A 6,822-nucleotide genomic window follows, 5' to 3' on the forward strand; every position below is an offset into this window, starting at 1 on the left:
GAGTAAAAACCTAAATTTTTCTTTTGAAAAATCCTTAGCACTGATTTCCCTTTGGAGTCACAAGTGCTTACAGGAGAAATGATTGGAATAGTCTTTTCCCAGAGCTGAATAGCACAGGAGCTCTTCTGCAAATTATCTTGCCAGAGCTTAGATATCTGTTCTTAAGTTGCTTATAGCTTAAGTGTGGGCCAGCTACGTGTCTTGGACATCCTACAAGAACCCCAGCTATCATAAAATAGTTGTTTGTTGTTTTTTTTTTTTTCATTTTAACTTGGCTGCTTTGTATGAAAAACTTCTGTTATCCCCATTTTACAAAAACATTTTGCCTGCTGTTAGGAAAAAAATGTCAAGCAGTATCAATTTTGTTTTAAAACAGCTAGTAAGTGTGTCAGCAACTACTGAAGCTGAATTTCTTTCTGCCTTTCCCTCACTTTAACTTGGCAGCAACTAAACACTCCTCCTCCCACATCCAGGCTGCAGTTCTGTCCCTGCAATCAGTTTGCACAGGAGGAAACACTGAGCATTGGATCTTTTCCTGCTGGGGACAGCAGCAATTTGGAGTACACTGACACTGCAGACCTAAGAGAAAGTTAATCTTTGCTTTTCAAACCATAAAAGCAACTGAGCCCTTCTTGGTGCCTGGTGAGGAGGGGGGCTTTCAAGGTGTGAGGCATGTGCCAGGTTGCTGTTCTCTCAAAGTACAAACAGTTGTCTAATTTCTCTTGATAAACTTTTAACATTAAATTAATTATCGTCTAAAACAGCCTAACTTGTGTCAGGAGGGAGAGTGTTTGCTCTCAGGAGGAACAGTTGTAGGCACAGGTGTTCCAGCAAGTTACCATCACACCCTTGCCAGAGTGGCTGGATCTTGGTGACTCCCCCGAAACCTTGCCTTGCCCCCAGCTCTGCCTGCCGCTCCCTGTTCGTGCTGATTAATCCTCCTTACAGCACTGCCAGGAAACTTCTGGCTTCCCTGGGGTGGAGGACAAGGACATGCTGGATCAGAGCAGCAGAGTCCATCTCTGCTTCTTGCAAAAGCAATGTTAACTTGACAATTGTGGGTTTTGTTTTTTTGTTGTTGTTTTTTCTAGAACAATACAGTTTCTTCTTTTCAACAAATGACTCAACCAAATGAGACAAGTGCATTACCTAGAAAGTGGTGTTAAGGTGGAAAATCCAGTGTATATTCTTAGTAATGAAATGTTGGAATTCATTTATATTCACATGAAGCTATTATGAATATATTTTGCATTGTTTGAGATTATGCCATTAATCTTTTTTGCATTGTTTAAAGGTTCTTTACTGCAGTATGGTCGCAGATGTCACTCATTTTTTTGGGAAGAGATCCCAGTAGAAAGCAGTGTATCAGGGCAGTGCACGGATATATCAAAATAACACTTATTTATTCAAAATAGGTAATGGATAATACATAATATGTAAAACGTTATACATATCACAGAGGTTTCTAACCCCCAGACAGCTCTTGAGACCAGAGCAATTGCAATAGGTACAGTTACCAACTTTGAAGTGCTCACACGACCAAGCACCTGCATTTTTTGCAGGCAAAAATGCTCTAACTGAGGAGAGTAGATTAGCACCAGGATTTGATACTTTAAGCAAACACTTCGCATTCTAAAAATGGAGTCACTGTTGTTCCTGTGTGGGTTAACTATGTTTTTAATTCTCCATGCCTCCTGTCATGCACTTTAAACAAATTCAAGCAGGAATAATCCTCACCTTTCTCTTGCTTTACCTCCTCTCTCTTACTTAATAGCTTTTTCCTTATCTTTGTCTTTCAGCTCTTTCCCTTATATGCATTCTTCTATTTGCTACTTGCCTCTGTTTTTTTTTTTCCCCTTCTCTGGTGTGGCCAGGTTGTTTAACTTTTCGGGTGCCAGGTGCAGCTGTGGGAATGAGTAAGCCTGCTGAGCTGTGAGCAATGGGATTGGCAGAGCTGTAAAATAGCCAGGCAGATCTTGCCCTGAACACAGGCGTTTTGTTACTGACAGCGTGATATATGGTCTTTTATGTGTGTGTGAAACAAGGCGTGGCAGAGTAACCCTTTTGTTGCTTCCCTCTGCATTGCAACTGGCACTGCTCTGAAATTGCCTGTAGACTTTTTTTCAAGGTGGTGTGGCTCTCTTTCTGGAAAGACCCATAACAGAGAGCATTTAGGTAGATACAAATAAATGATTGCTCTGCTGTGCAGCTAGTAGAACAGAACAAAATAAATAGAATAAAATAGTTCAGCTGGAAGAGTCCTACAACAATCAGTCCAACTGCCTGACCACTTCAGTGCTGACCAAAAGCTACAGCATTTCATTAAGGGCACAGCTGAAAAGCCTCTTAACTATTGATAGCTTGGGGTGTCAACCATCTCTATCTAGGAAGCCTATCCCAGTGTTTGAACAGCCTGTCGTTAAAGAAATGCTTCCTGAAGTCCAGTTTGAAACTCCCCTGGTGGAGCTTTGAGCTCTTCCACATGTTCTGTCACTGGACACCAGGGAGACTAGATCAACACCTCCCTCTCCACTTCTCTTTGAGAGGCTCTAGGTATTGGAAAGGCTCAATACCTCCGAGGGTCCAGCCTTGCAGAGAAATGGCTTAATAAATAGCGAGATGGCTTCTCTGGATATGCTTTGTAAAATAAAAGGTTTTAATAACAACAAAAATAATAAACATTATAAAAGAAAGAAATACAAACTGAACACAGTTTAGAAACCACTCTTAAACTGGCTAAGGCATTCCAAAAAAGTCTTGAGCACCACTGTGCTGTCCCTTTAGTACTTGATTGTTTAGGTGGGCTATTTGGCACATTGCCCAATGAACTTGGCAACAGGCTTTGAGATACACTTCCAAAGCCCAATCACTGTCTTTGTGCTGGCACTGAACCAGTTACAATGAGCAGGCTATAAAAAATTCTAGTTTAACGTCCTTATATGTTTCAAGGTAAGCTGAAACTCATCCTTATATAGAAATACCTGTTTGGGTGTAAGAATGCGCTACTACATGTAGGAAGCAACAAGGTTGCCCCTTAGCCGCCTTCTCTCCAAGCATAGACAAACCCAAAGTCCTCAGACACTTCTCATAGAGCAGTTCTTTCCAGCCCTTTCACCGGCTTTGTTGCTTTCCTCTGGGCACAATAAAGGACATTCACATCTTTCTTGACTTATGTAGGGCCACTGCACACCGTGCTCCAAGTAAGGCCCCACCAACACTGAACACAAGGGAATGATTTCCTTTCGAGAAAGGACTGGGTGTGCTGTTTGATGTACCCCAGGTTGTGGGTTGCCCTCTGGGCTGCCAGGGCACTGCTGACTCCCACTGAGCCTCCTGCTAGCCAACAGCCCCAGATCCCCCTCTGCAGGGACTGCTCGGCAACCACTCCTTTCCCATGTTATACTTGTGTATTAGCCTCTTTTTGGTCTGTGATTTTTCATCAGAGCTGAACTATATTTAACAGAAAGACAATATTAGAAAGTTGCATCTTTGATGGAAAAAAATCTCTGCTGATCTTAATCTATTCTGTCAAGTCCAGTATTAGCTGCAATGGTACAGTGTAAGTTTTCAGGAACTGTGGATACAGGAATGTGGCATTCCCAGTCTCAGAAGAAAAAGAGTATTATTCTACCATTTTTCTGTTACAACTGAGGTACATGAGCTAATAAACATAGAACTATTGTGTGTGACTCTATGCTGTGTCAGTAAGTAACCTTAGAAGGGGTTGATTTAGCAAAAAAAGAGGCCTCCATTTTAAAACTGAAGAAGAATGCAGGCAGGAAACCAGATATCAACTGACCTGAAGTTTAGGCTGGAAGTTGGAGGAATGTTGAACTATGATTGGTGGAGTTTGGAGTGTCTTGCTTGGAAATTCAGGGATGAGAACTCAATGGATTTTTGGGACAGGTTTCAGTCAGCTCATAAAAGAGGTTCTGTAATGCGTTTGCCAGTTTTTAATGGACTGGTGGTGATAACAGAAAATCACATTTTTGTAGAGTCATAGAATGGTTTGGGTTGAAAGGGACATTTAAAGGTCATTTAGCCCAATGCAATGAACAGGAATATCTTCAACTAGATTGAGCTATAATAATGTAATAATAAATATGATAATACAATAATAATAATAATAAATTGATAATAATAATTAAAAATTAACTAAAAAGACCCTCAAGATGCAATATATATACACATTCTCAAGTTTTCTAAGTCTTTGATAAAGTGAGAAGTGTGCTCAGGAGGAGTCACATGATTCATGCTAATAAAGTGGCCAGTCTGAAGATAAAAAGGAATCTTTGTTCCCATGTCCTTCCTTACAGGCTCACAGAAACTTCAATAAGGCAGTAATCACAAGCCCAGGAGACTGGACTAGATAATTTTTTAGGAGACCTTCTGAACCAATACATTCTATGATTCCACAATTTTTTAAAAGGTACATTAGAAAGGACTTATGTGCTCTGTGCATTTACAAAGAATGACAAATTGCAAAAAAGGAAGATTTAAGCAAGCTACCAGTTGAACTTTCCAGTAGGAATAAAAAGACAATGGGGAGCCTGTTGAATCCTCCTTACTGGAAATTCTTAGGATTAGGATGGCCATAGTGCTAGAATTGATCTTTTATTGACTGTCTTCTGTTCCCATTTGCATTATTCAAGTTTGACTGAATAAAACACAAACAAGTTATATGGGACAGTGAACTCCAGTCCTTTAAAGCACCAGGCTTTCCTATTCAGTGTCTCCTGGTGACATGAGAGGGGCTGCTGATGTAGTCAGGTCCTGTTTATTAGTGATTGGGGATGTAGAATCACAGAACCTTAAACATCATCTAATTTCAACCTCCCTGGATGGGATGACTTGCAGAGAGATCGAGATGGAGCATTGGGCAGGGATTAACGGAATGAAATTTAACAAGTCGAAATGCTGGATTCTGCACCTAGGATGGAGTAAAACTGGGTCCAAGTATGAACTGGGAGAGGAGTGACCGGAAAGCAGCCCTGCAAAAAGAGGCAAGGACACCTTCCACTAGATCAGGTTACTCAAAGCCTCATCCAGCCTGGCCTTGACACTTCCAGGGATGGGGCATAGTGTTTCAGCACTCTCACAGTAAAGATTTTCTTCCTAATATCAAATATAAACCCTCTTTCAGTTTAAAGCCATTCTCCATTGTCTCTCACTACATGCCCTTGTAAAAAATCCCTCTCCAGCCCTCTTCTAGGTCCTCTTCAGGTTCCAGCAGGTTACAGCAGGAAGGCTGCTGTAAACTCTGACTGTCGGAGTCCATGTTTCCATGGATCCTCTACAGAGAGTGAAAAGTACAGAGATAGAATTAAAGCCGTTAGAAAAATTAGAATATATAAAAGCTTTAAATGCATAAAGTAGAAATCTAACCCTTAGCTTTAAGCTTTACATGCCCTAAGTCCTAGTTCAGTGTAGAAGGACACAGCTTCAGGCCTAGTGACAGAGTACAGACATAACAAAAATAGAGTAGGGTACTGTTTATAATTTTTAGTATGAGTTTTATGTACAACAAGGTAGAACCTTATGCTAGTAAGATAGAGTTTTACGTTAATAGATATGCTATGTGCGTAGGTTTTAACGCTGATTTTTGTAGTTTCACGAACTTTAGAATTGTACCTAGATTAGTTAGTGTGTAGATAAAAAATATGAATATGCATTTTGCAATTTAGGATAAAAAGCCTCTGTGTCAGTCAGTCAGGGGAACGGATTGGAAGAATTGGTCGAGTGATCAATCTGATCAATCGATCCAACCTCCACCTCCTGCAGCCTGAGGAAAGAGCCTTGCCAGGGAGCCGGATGGGATTCTAAAGGTAGCCTAGGATCTGGGCCCTGGGGTCCCGTCCCTTCCCCCTGCGAGGGTTCGGGACCCCAGGGATCCTTCCTTGCCTCTGCGATCCCGTCCCTTCCCTTTTCCCCTGCGGCGTTTGCCCCGGGACTCTGTTTGGGGCTGCTGGAGAGTCTGTGAGGGTTCCTGTCTCTGCAACCGGGAACTGCAAAGGTTTGGGACCCCGGGACCCTTCCTTGTCCCTGCGGCCCTGCTTTCGGGAACTCTGCCAAATCTGACCTTATAACTTTGTGTGCACTTGTTTTTTTCTTGTAATTAATTGAATGGATAGTGCTGTGGTCTAAAGCACTTCCCAGAATTAGATTTTTTTCTCTCTCTCTTTTGTTCAGTCGCACCCGACCCTCCTAGGAAAAAGTCTAGTTGTACTTTCACCTACTCTTTCACTTTTAACCTACAAATCAAAACAAGAATAATATTGCTAAGAATTTTCCATGTTGCCTAGTTTTACATGAACTGTGCACCTTGGCCCCTGTTCTCTTGAATATCGCTTGTGGGCTTTACAAGAATCTAGGATTGAAGAGATTCACTTTTCACTTATTTTTGTTCATACTATAGGATTTTCCTGTGACCAACTTTAAAAATGTTTAAAAGTACTCACTGATGACAAAAGGGGAAAGAGGCAATGTTGTGAAAAAGACTCATTCCTGTCACCAAATATTAGTGTTAAAGGCCTGAACATACTTTAATCTTAGCTAAATTAAATAACAAAGTATTTTCAGGATAAGTGACAAAATAATAAGTGACAAAGCTCTAGTTTCAGAAGCTTAAAATATCAAGTGAGTTACTCTGTGAATCACAAATGGTGATAGAACAAAGTAAGAGCTGCTCTGGTAAGATTTCTGTCAGAGAGGTCCATGGACATGCACACTTCTGTGTGGGATGGTTACAGGATATGTATCCCACCACTTCAAGACCGCTGATATTCTGTTGAATCAAAATATGTACTGACTTTACTGGCAAAG

Source organism: Prinia subflava, chromosome 1, assembly GCF_021018805.1.
Source record: "Prinia subflava isolate CZ2003 ecotype Zambia chromosome 1, Cam_Psub_1.2, whole genome shotgun sequence".
NCBI classification, from domain to species: domain Eukaryota; kingdom Metazoa; phylum Chordata; class Aves; order Passeriformes; family Cisticolidae; genus Prinia; species Prinia subflava.